At 45.4% G+C, this 12,661-nt stretch overlaps 1 protein-coding gene across 2 annotated transcripts in view; it reads right to left on the bottom strand.

Annotated features, from left to right (window-relative positions):
• LOC137130533 (zinc fingers and homeoboxes protein 2-like) overlaps positions 1 to 11,892 on the bottom strand; it is a 107,919-nt gene extending 96,027 nt beyond the window's left edge. Inside the window, exons 1-2 of one of the 2 annotated variants that reach the window (XM_067510953.1) lie at positions 11,478 to 11,892; positions 9,813 to 9,999 (exon numbers count right to left, since the gene is read on the bottom strand). The gene's annotated coding sequence lies outside the window, so the exon portion shown is untranslated. The remainder of the gene's footprint in view (positions 1 to 9,812; positions 10,000 to 11,477) is intronic. The other variant, XM_067510863.1, reaches the window with a different exon arrangement.
• Between the last annotated feature and the right edge of the window lie 769 nt (positions 11,893 to 12,661).

Raw genomic sequence — 12,661 nt, 5'->3', positions numbered from 1 at the left:
CCTGGTGTCCTGCCTATCACAACCTGTGCCACAGGTATCTGGGCAAAGACTGACATTGAGCTCTGAACCCCAAGTTCATCTTAACCGTCTAAACCATGTAAATGTACTTCGCTGCCGAATATTCTCTTAAGAGAAAATGCCAGGATACTGTTTTGAACCTGAGCAAAGCCACAGAGTCCAGTCATCTACCGTAAGGACAGTTTGGTGGTCGAGCAAAGGGGAACTTTGATCTCCTGATGAAGACTTGGCTGTGATGAGACCTTCTGACTGTAGGTAAAACCCTGTCATCAGACGTATGCAGCTGTCTCCTCGCACAAACAATAGATTCTTTTTAATTCATCACTATCGAGTGATACTACTCTTCCTGAGATTCAAACCAGCAGCTCTCTCTGATTGCAATCACCTTTAATCCTTTTGCTAATGAGGAATACTGCAGCTCAGATGCACCCAGATGAAACTGATCCGGGTATAAGATCGATTGAGGGACTGCAGTGTTGATTTTCATTCCAACTTTGACTCCTCTCCTAAAAAAATAAATAAATAAATTTAAAAAAAAAGGTCTACGGGACAGTTTGGTAAGTAGCCCCCCCCCCCGGCGTCTGAAATGGACTCCTTCATTTGAGATGAATAAGCCTCCCTCAGGGGGTATCACATTCAGCACGTTTGGTGTGACGGGGGCCTAAGCAGAAGCAGGGCTTTGTTGACAGTGTGAGAAATGTCTGCCCTGATGACTCTGAGATGATACGTATGTGCCCACGTCCTCACAAAACATCTGCGATCCATCTATTCGGTACTTCTTTTAAACAGAGTCTGTCCACAGAAATGCAGTGCATCCCCAGATTCTCGTGAAGTATTAACTGCCCAACCACAGCCCTTTTCCTGAGTTGGAGTTTTCCAGCTTTTGTCTGCAGGGAAGCAATAATGTTAAGAATATTATAGCCTGACTGAACTGTCAACATTCTTTAGCAGGAGCCAGTGATCAGTGACAAATCTATACCGCTCGCAGTCGCTTTCAGTTGACAACGTTCATTGTGGTGATCAAAGGAATTCAAATCAAAGTTGTCGTTTCTTTCAGTTCGCTGATAACAACCTCTGCAGCTACCGACATCCCATCCACACTTGTTGACCAGTTTTCCTGGCTCAGGTGGGAAAATGGCTTCCCTGTTCTTAATCTTGACTGTGAAGCTCAGCTCAGTGGATTCATTTCCCAGCTTGTATTGACTTGAGGCCTGGAACCAGGCTAACTATCAAGGATCAGCACCCAGTCCTGCACTGGGGCCTGTTCTTCAGACAAAAGATTCTGCAGGTCCTGCTTATAAACAGAAAACAACCACGATGCACTAAATTAAGGGCCACAACAGTAACCCCCCCCCCTGGCGGGTTTAGTGTTTTGTTGGAGAGGGCACAGCATCAGAAAAAAACGGAATGCTGGCCATGGCTGAAAGGTGTCAGAACACAGTGTTTCACAGCTTGTTGCGTGAAGGGCTGCGTAGCTGCAGACCAGTCAAGACCAAGGCTCTAACTGATCTGTGTCCATATTGTGGCAGTGTTTAACTAAAGGGAGCTCATGGTACATGTATACGGCATGGAGTCTTACATTAACAGGTTTAATGACGTTTTAAATCTAGATAAATGTAGGTGATGAATCAGGTCTAGTACCGAGCTCGCGGGGGTTTGCCAACATTAAAACTGAGGAGGACTCTAAATGGGTGCTGGGCTGTGAAGCCATTTTGTCACACAGGCCAAAACGATTGTACTGTAACTTGTATATTCAGTAGATCAGGTGATGCAGGCAAAACTACAAAAGACTACACTCTTTGGTCAATGCTGTGTCTTGTGTTTACTTCTCAATAGTAACAGCCGCAGTAGTAGTAGTAGTAGTAGTAGTAGTAGAGTGTTACATTCCAAGTTCAATAACCAAAACAGGGTCTCAAGAACCAAGTTCTTGGGGTAAATGCTGTGTGAGTACGAAATGAAAAATACATATTGTAGCATCATTAAACATTGTGTCGCTCATGAGCTTCTGCCTCAAATCTTTTTAAGCTATGAACCTTTTGAGAATCAGGCCAAGATTAGTATTAGACACTCAAACTCACTCAGGTCTGCACAGTCCTGCTCTGCATGTATACATCCTGTGAAATTACAATAAATTAGCGTGCTGCAAGCCTGGACGGTCGAGCAGCAATAACTGAAATTCTCTCGCTGGTAAGAAGGGCGCTCAAAACCCCTTGAGGCGGAAATCTGCACTGCTGATGGGTTGTTCAATGAATCCGGTTCACTGAAGGTGTTGACAGCATTACGTTTTGGACAGTATTTCTACACAAAGGGGGAAAAAAAGTTGCGTACTGTAGTTGTAATTTCTAATTCCAGTGTCCTCAAAGATGAAACTTTTCACATGCCGTTCATCTTGCACCATCTGGAGAAATTTGGGGGTTTTATGTTGTTTAGCAATGTTGTTGCAATGCACTGTAAGACTTCCTACTTCTCCTAAGACACTGCTGCAGTCTTCCTTCCTCCTACATGTCCCACCTGAAATATACATTCTGTTCCTTACAACTGCTGCCTAAAGAAAAACCTCTCTAGATATGAGCTGTTCTGTGTCTCAGAGGGCTGCAGTCAAACAAATATATTTCCCATGTACAGTGTGTGTATATATACACATTTATATGAGGTGGATGGACTGAGTGCTCCAGGTTCCTCAGACTTCTTACTTTGAAGAGTAGCAGCATGGTACAAATTCACTGAGTTCAAAATATAAATAAAAAGAAAAGAAAAGAAAATGAAACTCTTCTTTTTCTTTTTTATTAAGACCAAATCATCTGTCTTTCATCTTTTGCAGGTCTGAGGAGAATTCAGGAGGTGGAGTTGATCCAAAACATCTGTTTACCTGTTACACAAAGAACAGCTGCTCCTGATGCGTATCTCATAATATCTCATCTAATAAGGTTAGCTGCATAATATGTAATTATAATGTTATTAAAGTAAAAGCTGTCATATTAATCTGCCAAAAAAGGATGTTTGCATGCCGACTGTGCTCTGCAGTCAGGCTACAAATTAAAGAGTAGAATTCAATCTATTAACCCCTAAACAGAGCAAATAATTATTATATGAAAAATGTGGGAATTTTGAGCAGTGCCAATGATCATTTTTGGAATTTTTAATAGAAGAAAGTTGTATCCACCTTTGTGAAATAAAAAACCTCCTAAAAATTTAAATTAAACATTTGCAGCTCTAGATACAGTGATCTATCACATGAAATGCCAGATTCATCATTTCCGATATTCTGCTTCATGTGAGATCATAACTTATTTCATTATCAACAAATTTGTTTTTCACTACTAAAGTGGTTTTAAAGCCCTACTAGTGACCAGATCGGGTTAATAAATGTAGCCATTGTAAGTCTTTATTCATTCAAAATGCACCTGAAACATAAACTAAAACTGCCTTATGTGCTAAACCCAAATTTTACAATTCTACAAAAAGCTTCCAGGCTGTATAAAGTGTTAACGTATGCAGACGACTGCTTGGTGTCATATACTGATTGAAGACAGGCATTTTGGGGGGAATTTAGTTGCCTTACTTTCTCCACAGTACTGTTTGCCGACTCAATTTATCCCGTTACTGCACATGAGTTTGTATAGAAAATGTTCTGAAGATCGTTTTTTTTTTTTTATTCAAATCTGGAATTTGATTTTTGAACAATAAAGAAAGACTCTGGAGCAGCTGGCAAACAGCTGCTCGCGTTGAAGATGGAGCTGAAGTTCTCTTGAGCAAGGTAGCGCCCTCCGTCGCGGTGGGTTTTATGATGAGACGGGCCTGTGGTGTTCTTGGGCGGCCCCCAGGTGTGAACACGAGGAAACATATGAATATCAATGAGGACGCTGATGAAGAAGGGGGGAAACTGTGCTCAGTGAGCTTTTTCTGTATAAATGAGGGTTTGAAATAAGGTTCAAATTAACGATCCAGATGAGAGGAGGAGGTGGTGGTAGTGGCGGCGGCGGCGGCGGTTCAACAAATCACAGTTCGCGGGGAGGGGGAATAATCTGAGATGTTTTGTTGTCTGATGAGCCCATCAATGCTGCTGGTCACTCATGTGTTGAGTAATCGAGAAACACACACTGCAGGCTTTAATGAAAAAATAACCACATTCTTCAGTCTCTTCATGAATAAAAATGAAGGAATCTAAATAATATAAGCACTGATAACAAACACAACATCTGTTTTTGCTCTAAATATGAGAGAGAAAAAAAATGACACCTACGTTCACTGGATGATTGATGGCATAAAACAGAAACAAATGTGGCCACTTTTTTAAAGGATGTTCAGTAAATTATGTCAAAATGACAAAGTGACACAGTTTCACTGAGTGGGGCCTGCATATATTTCAGGAAGAAAGATTGTTTTCCTTCTCCAAAACAGACCTGCGGTGTTTTGGAAATGATCTTTCTTTGGCTGAATCATGCATATTTGATCCGCTGCGACCCATTACAACTGCGATTCAGCTTTCCTGCACCCGGTCCTCCGCCAGTTAACCGCATTAGTCAAACTACAAAACATGGCTGTTACTTGGACCTGAGCTGGTTTATAAATTGGTATCTACGTTACAACTCTGGTTCCCAAATAAACACTACATCTGAACCGAACATCAATAAAACATTTTCAAAAAACATATTTTTCACCAAATGTATTATTATTATTATTCTTTGTGCAAACTTTTAAAACTTGTTCAGCTTTAGTTAAGTTTAGGGAAAACTGTGATAATGGGTTTGTTAACTTTTAAAAAACTGCAACACGATCTTTCTCTAACCTTAACCAAAGTGCTTTTGTTGCCTAAACCACACACACAGGTTTCTGGAGTTGAACTTGTGAGTCGATGGTGTGAGCTTTGGACACCGGCCGAACAACCGCGCCACCTCCTTCTGGTTCAGCGTCTCAGACAAGTATCTCTTCATTTAAATTCATCATCAGCTAAAAGCTGAAACTATAACTAAAACCAATCCAATTAATCCAGATGTTCCCTACTGTAGTCCATACTTCTTCTTCGTGATGGTCGTCCATCTCATTCTCGTGAGCACCTCAAGGGGGCTTCATCAAATCCTGCATCAACTTTCATTTGGACTCAAGAACTTACGGCGATAAGACCAAACGAAATATATCACGACTTTCTTTGATTTTATTCTGTTGTCTTCACCTGCTGCTGCACTAATTACTCAAGCTTGTTGACTGACAAAGCCAACACGTGCAGCCATCTCAACGAACTGCCGCTGCTGCCGCTGTCGCTTCTGTGACAACAGGGAAATTAATAATCCATTTCTCAATTCAGGTATTTTTCATATCATTCAAAAACAAACATGTAAATAACTTGATATGTTGCTCAGCCCTTTGCAAACTGATTAGATTTCGGTGGTCAAAGGTCATTTTCCCCTTACATCTGTCCCCATTCTCCTTAAAGCAACATCTCGGGAACGGACAAACGTCCACTTTGACTCGTAGATGGACTTAATACAACGTGAGAATGCACAGACAGGCCTGTGATTATAATAATGTTTCTGAGACTAAACCTGAGCTCAGAAGATAAATCACCTCACTTTTAAATGCACATAATTTGAGTTTAGAAATGTACATTTCGGATTTGTTGCCTTCTCTCTGCTGTATCCCGCCATGTGAACTCTCAGACTGTTTATCCCCACTGAGGAGGATGTGGGCGGAGCCTGAACCTCAGATCGATGTGAAGCTGATTGGCCCGCAGGGGAAACTACGGTTACAGCCCAAAAACCAGGTGACACATTTGTCGGAGATTGGTCCGGACAGACGATTCATCACGCGGGAGAAGACGTGTTTACTGTTTAGCGGCGCTGGATGAAGACGAGCTTTCTATACTGCAGTCGACAGGAGCGAAGCCTTACTCTTTTATTTGCATGTTACATTAATATTAATTACTTTACAGAGCTCGGAGTTGACAAGCACGCAACCACAACTTGGCTCGTTTTATCTCATCTGCAAAAGATAACTCATTTGCATCCCCCCTGTATTTTATTCTCCCTGTGTTTAAGTTTGATTTCCTCCCAGCACTGATTATATTTTAGGAAGGCGTCATTTACATGTACAGTAAACTGAAGTGTGAAACGAGCTTGTGTGTTTTCTGGTTTGACCTGTGCAGGTTTTAGAAGACGCTGATATTTTTGGACTGAATCGGCTTTTTTTGCGCCAGTATTCAATATCCTAAAATGTGGGCTCCTGCTGCCAAAGATTTCAAACAATTACAACCATTCAGTGTTTCCCCCCAGTTATTCTTGGCAGTGTGGAAAAGCCTCTGAAGCTGCACACAAACCACAGGACTCTGCATTAGCATTAATATGACTGGTGGACACGCATTTCTCAGAATCAGGTGATTCCGCCCCCCCCCAGACACAAACAGGATCGCATTGTGAAATGAAGCAGAAGCGGTTGAGGAGCCTCATCACATATTGATGCTGATAAATGATATGTGCTCCCTCGATCCTCAGAAGCTGCTGATATGTCAGTGAAACCAAATCTAAAACAGCAGAGCCGAATACATTAATTAACAGTGGTTTTACCTGCCCAGTCTGCACCACACCAGTGACAGAGACCAGCTCCAAACTGTTTTCGTGCTGGCTCATGAACCAAAAGGGGACAGCGTCTTTCCGAGGGTTAGTTTCACACAAATGCGCTATTTCGTGTGCTCATCTCGAGCACCGGGGCGGCTAATCAATACGACCGTCACTGGCAACAAGCAATCAAGAGATTAAAGAATGGGAACGTCACCTTCTGGGGAAGGAGCCGGGAAAACTGCGCCAGAAAAATGCAGAAGGTGCGGACGAGCCGGACGCAGCTGCACAACCAACGTTTCATTTCCCTTAATGCTGCATCGAACTTTTCATTATCATTCGTGACTAATCGGATTATTTCTTGATTAACTGCTTTAAGGTCAAAATAGCAATAGTGAGCATTCGCACATTTATTTCCCCAGTGGGGTTTTTTGTGTGTGTGTGTGTGTGGAGCAAATAGTGCAAAACTCAAAGATATTGAGTGAATATTCAGCAATGATTTTATTTTAAAGAAGTGCGTCATATTCACACTAAATGATGCAGCTTCTCTTTATTCCATTTCAGACAGAAAAAAGGAGATTTGACAGCAGTTTTTTACTGTATGTGTGTTGACGCGGGCAGAAATAACAGATTGACTCCTTTTGGTTCCTTATAGAGACAATAAATGGGAGCTGAGCAGTGTCACAAAGTCTTTGTGCTTCACTGGATTAACTGGTTTTATATTTCACTGGTTTCCTAAAAAAAAAAAAAAAAACAATTAATAAATGCTGATACTAATGACACAGAGCACAGCTTCTGTTTAGGCTAAAGATCACTTTGGTTGGGTGGAGACATCCCTCACTACTACAACAAGTCCTGCAGGGTGATACTGCATAATGGCAAGTGGGAATACGGGTCGCAACGAATCCTAATCTACAGGTGAATTGATGAGAATTCACCGAATAATAGTGTAGGTGGTGAAACATGGAGAAAGACCCAAACGTGACACCTTGAAACGTCTGTATACTGGCGCTGTAGAGTGCTGGAGTCCTGAAACCTGAAAATGTATTTTACATTTTTGCACTCACGGCACAGTTTCCTTCATCCCGAAGGTTAAATGCCTGAATAAGGCCTGTAGTTAACACAAAGTCAAGAGATTTTCCTGTTTTATTCTGTATTAAAATTCACCAGCAAGTCCCCCACTCGCACGTTCTTTGAGCCGTCGTGTCTCTTCAGGAAGGCGACTGCCAACAAGTGGTTAAGAGAGACTACAGAGGTCGACAGGCTCGTTGTGTTCGCTCTATTTGGGAGGAACGTTAAAGAACCACCGTGAACTTTTTACAGACAACTAATTGCGTCTAAGAATAACGATAATACAATTAGAATTATGCTGGTAACTGTGCTGGAAGGGACGTTTCAGTTTAAAAAGGAACCTGGAAGCAGTCCATGGTGTCCATACCTATGTAATGCCTCGCACTTTTAACTAGTTCTTGTTACTCATCAGCCAAAATCAATACCACTATAACTGCAATAAGCTCTTATCAGCCAGCATAACTTATCAATGGAGCTCTAATAACGGCTAGTGTGATGTCATCTCCTGGTTGGCTCATTTACCAGGTATAAAGAGAAGTTAAAATGGGGCTTTTAGGGCCGTGCAATCGTCCACGTGTCCGCTCATTAGATTTCAGGTGGGGCTTTAGAGGGACATGTTTTGGAGTAGCAGGCCCAATTTGGAAAAAAAGCCCTGTTTAATATTCCTACAGATTATTTACCTATGGCTAATAAAAAAAAAAGCTAATTTGATGGTGTGTAATGAAAAGTCTCCACAGTCAGAAAAATCACAGTCTACCTGCAGAAAGAAAGTCTGACCCAGTAACAGGGAACCAAGAACACACACAAACCAGCTGAAAGCCAAAAATCTAAGCGTTTTTCATATTTTACAGTTAAATCTGCTCAAATGAGGATCGCTGGTGTTTATGTTCGCACACACACACACACACACACACACACACACACACACACTCCCCAATAACACCCTGAAACCTCCAAGCCGACGTGGAACGTGGGTTCCCTCCAACAGCAATCATGCTGCTCCAATACAACACAGCGTGTGTGTGTGTGTGTGTGTGTGTGTGTGTTTCCCATGAAGAGCTCCAGGAGCATGAGAGGGTGGCCACTATCACACACACACAGCATCCGAATATTTCATGAACCACCAACAGCACAGAAAATACACGTGAGTGAAATAAAAGCGAGTGTGTGTGTGTGTGGTGCAGCTGTCATGCATGCTTTCTGCATTTGTGTGAAATAAATAGCGGCTTGATAGAGCAACAAAGAGTGTGTGTGATAGTAGATGACACATAGAACGTGTGTGTGTGGAGGGGGGGGGTGTGTGTGTGTCCATGTGTGTGTTCGTTCCGGCTCATATAGCTGTCACAATCCCCCCTGAATGAATGCCACTGAGGGCGACACAATCCCAGAATGGGGTCCATTTCAATCACCACAAATTTAAAAAAAAAAAAAGCTGCATTGAGTTGCAGCTTTTCAGCGATAAAAACCAATGATGTGAACGGTGAAATAAAAGCTCACTACGGCTGCAGAGAAAGTGTGTGTGTGTGTGTGTGTGAGGAGGGGGTGACAGGTCAGGTGGTGAACAGCAAATCACAGCTACTCTTCCCTAGGAAGTGTGTGTCAAAGAAATAGCAGCGTGTCAGAGCAGGAAGAGGAAAAAGCGAGTGTGTGCAGAAGTCTCCAAGCGAGGAATGTGTGTGTGTGTGTGCGTGCGTGCGCGCGCGTTTTGGCGTTTGTGACAAATAAATAGCAGCCACCGAGCAAGCGAGCGTGCTCTGATTCGGAGACTGGCAGCATGACTGACTGATCCCTGCATCCATATCATAGGATTAAAAAGCCTGACACGGCGGCAGCACAATAGACGCAAAATATGAGACAAAAAAAGTCGGTCAATGGGAAGGAAATGTGATTATGAACCAGAACAGGCGAGAGGAAGATGATATTAAACAAATAACAAAAAAAAATAAAAATAAAATCCAAAATAATCTGACACACTTTCCAGAGCAGCGGCCGGGAGGAGGTGGATGTTAACGCTGTCACCGGGCAGTATAAAGGGAGGAGGAGGAGGAGGACGAGGAGGAGCTGCTGCCAAAAATGAGCCTCTCCAAAGACTTCGAGGAGCCAAGACACACTTCAGTCACACTGTCAGGGACGTGATGGAGGGTGAAACCTGCCCACATTTAGTTTACACACCTGTTCCTCAAAGCCCGACTCAAAGCGTCCTCCTGCGTGTCCTTCACAGCAAACTGAAACAAGTCTGGGAGCTTTTTCTGGAGAACGCCGGCCCCACACGTGGGTACACGTGGATCGGACCGTCCCCGGGAGCAGCCCCCTTAATTATTCCTGATTCCGTCTAACGACAACTGGGTCAGAGCACGTGCTAAAGTCGGTGAAGTGAGAGAAAGGTGCAAATGATTAGAAGCAGAAAGAAGTGACACGTGGGACTGTGAGCAACAGACCCCGGGTCCACTGGACCAGAACCAGTTCAAAACAAAACTGCAGTGCACATGTGGCCCAAATCCCCCACAACGAATCCTTCTTATTCAAACTACATGTAAACGTGCGTGTTTCCAGATTCAAAACACACGGTTCCTTCAGAAACCAGTTAATAACACACACACGAGTGACTGGTTTGGGTCGGAACCGGCACCGAACCAGAAGGGCTCCGACTGGGAGCGTGTATCTATGTGAACCAGTAGAAAACCAGTCTGCCATGAACTGGCATCCAGGCACCGTGTGTTCAATCACCGACAGACCAGTAAACCCGCTCAAACCCCCCCCCGACTCCGTTTGACCCAGTTCGACCCGTAAAAACACTAACGCGCGGCTCGTCTGAGGCTCAAACACTGAAATATGAAACCGACGAGCAGCCGCGGACCGTTCGGTGCCGAAGCGGAATGAAATCGGCTCCGACGGTGAAGTTTGAAACACACAAACCGGCAGAAAGCTGCACATTTCCCCACCGCCCGCTGACGGCGGCTTCACCTCAGATGACCCGAGCAGCCAGACGGGCTGCCTGCTAGCTTAGCCCCGGCTGCACCGCGCGTACTGCGGGGACACAGCAACACTTGTCCCGACTAACGCGAACCGAGCTGACACGGGGAGAGACGCCGTAAACAGAAGGTCACACGCCGAGGTTTTTGTGCTCGCCTCGGCGGAGTGGCGCTAACTCGGGAGTGAAGAGAGAGAGAGGGGGGGGCGACACGGGGAGACGGAGGCAGCCAAAACAGACGCGTTTCCCGACATGAAAGCAGCACATCCAGAGACGGGCAGCCACGTTTGGCGCTGCCGTGAGCGGGGAAAGGCTAAAGCTAAAGCGCTTAGCTCCGCCGGCTGGTCCGTCATTAGCGGGGCTAACGGGCTAGCGGCTAGCTCCCGCAGCTATTAAATGTATTATGTGCACTTTCACCGGGGGTGGTGGAAGGAGGAGAGCAGAGCAGAGGAGGGGGGGACGGCAAAAGTTGGCTGCCACAAAAAAAGCCCAACGCGAACCGGATGACATTCACTTGTCTCACAACTATCCTCAAAATTCACGGAGAGCTGCCGCACTGCCTCCAAAGTTGCCTGACAGCCGGGCACCGAGCGGCTTCGGTCCCAGATCGGCTGCTCGGGAGCTCCGCTGGCTGATAGCAAGGTGATCCCCACTCAGGCAGCCTGTGATGGAGGGGGGACGGACGGACGGACGCTAGCAGCAGCAGCAGCAGCAGCAGCAGTACCAGCAGCCGCCTGGGCACAGACCGACAGCCAGGCGGCTAGTCTGCCTGCAACCAAGCCGCTTTAATAACTTCACTTTTGCGGTCACTTTGGTGAAAAATTCCCTCCAGGAGTAAAAAAACTAAAGTTTCTCTCGCGTCCTACCTGTGCGTAGTGTCTGGCTGCAGGGTGCGACAGGCTGGAAGTTGATTATTCCCAGATATCCAGAGTGGTGCGGTGCGGGGCGCATATAGCTAGCGCTGGGTACAGTAAAGATTGTAGCATAGCTAACCTAAAGACAACAGTAGAGAGGAGAAAAAAAAAAAAGCCTCCTCGTTGCTCATAGGGGGGATCGACGACAAAAACCACATGATCTTTTACGTCAGCATATATTTGCATAGGATGCCAAATTTATGTTCGGCGTCCAGGTGACGTGAAAATGTACAGGAAAGTTTGATCGCGCCCGCGCCGGACGCTGGCTCGGGCTCCCGGTGGAGAGGCGCAGGCATGTTGCAGCCATGCAGCCGCGAGCTGCACCGGCGGCTCTGCTTCGCGGCTCCCAGCCTGGATGGCTGCGGCTCGCCGCCGCCGCCGCCGCTGCTGCTGCTGCTGCACACGGACCCTCATGTTTAGCCGTGCAGGAACTGGGAGCACACCTGTAGGGACTTTATTCTGCGGGGAGACCGTGCAATGCTGCCTCCCGTTCCTCCCTGTGGCACTTGCACTTTTTGCTCAAATGTACAGCTTTTGCAAGTTTTGGCAACTGCGCCACTATAAGGCTCCTTGTCCTCAACTGCAAATATCTGCACAAACAAACCATAAATGAGCCTGTCAATAAAAGCACGTTTATGAGCAGTGTAAAGTGTGAGTGTGTTGATCTCGACTCTAACACCTGTTTGATCCTGTCCTGACCTGACAAAACTTCACAAGCCTGCGCTCAAAGTGCATGTGACGAAGGGCGAAGCGGCTCCGGGAGGAGAGGAGCGTGTTGGGAAGGCGGCTCTGTTCATCAGGCGGCTGTCTGCGTTTCATCAGGCTCATATATTTTTGATAAATGGACTTGTTGTAGCTGAACACATGCGGTAAAGGCAGGAACGGTGCTCGCGCTTCTGTGAAAGGAGGACAGACAGCAACACCTACAGGTCTGTCTGAGAGCTGCACGCTGTCCTGCCCTCACGTTTTATGTTTGTTGTATGAGTAATTTGTGGACCGTGAGTGGACTTTCTGCTGACTCAGTGACCTTTAACCTCGGTGGTGAAAGGCGTGTGTGCGCTCGCAAGATAAGAGGACGGGAGCTCTTAATCATCCAGTGTGTAATGCTGCAATGATTGACCGAGTCGGCCATTGGG

This window comes from Channa argus, chromosome 1 (genome assembly GCF_033026475.1).
Source record: "Channa argus isolate prfri chromosome 1, Channa argus male v1.0, whole genome shotgun sequence".
In the NCBI taxonomy this organism is placed as follows: Eukaryota; Metazoa; Chordata; class Actinopteri; order Anabantiformes; family Channidae; genus Channa; species Channa argus.
This window is presented reverse-complemented; position numbering and strand designations above follow the sequence as displayed.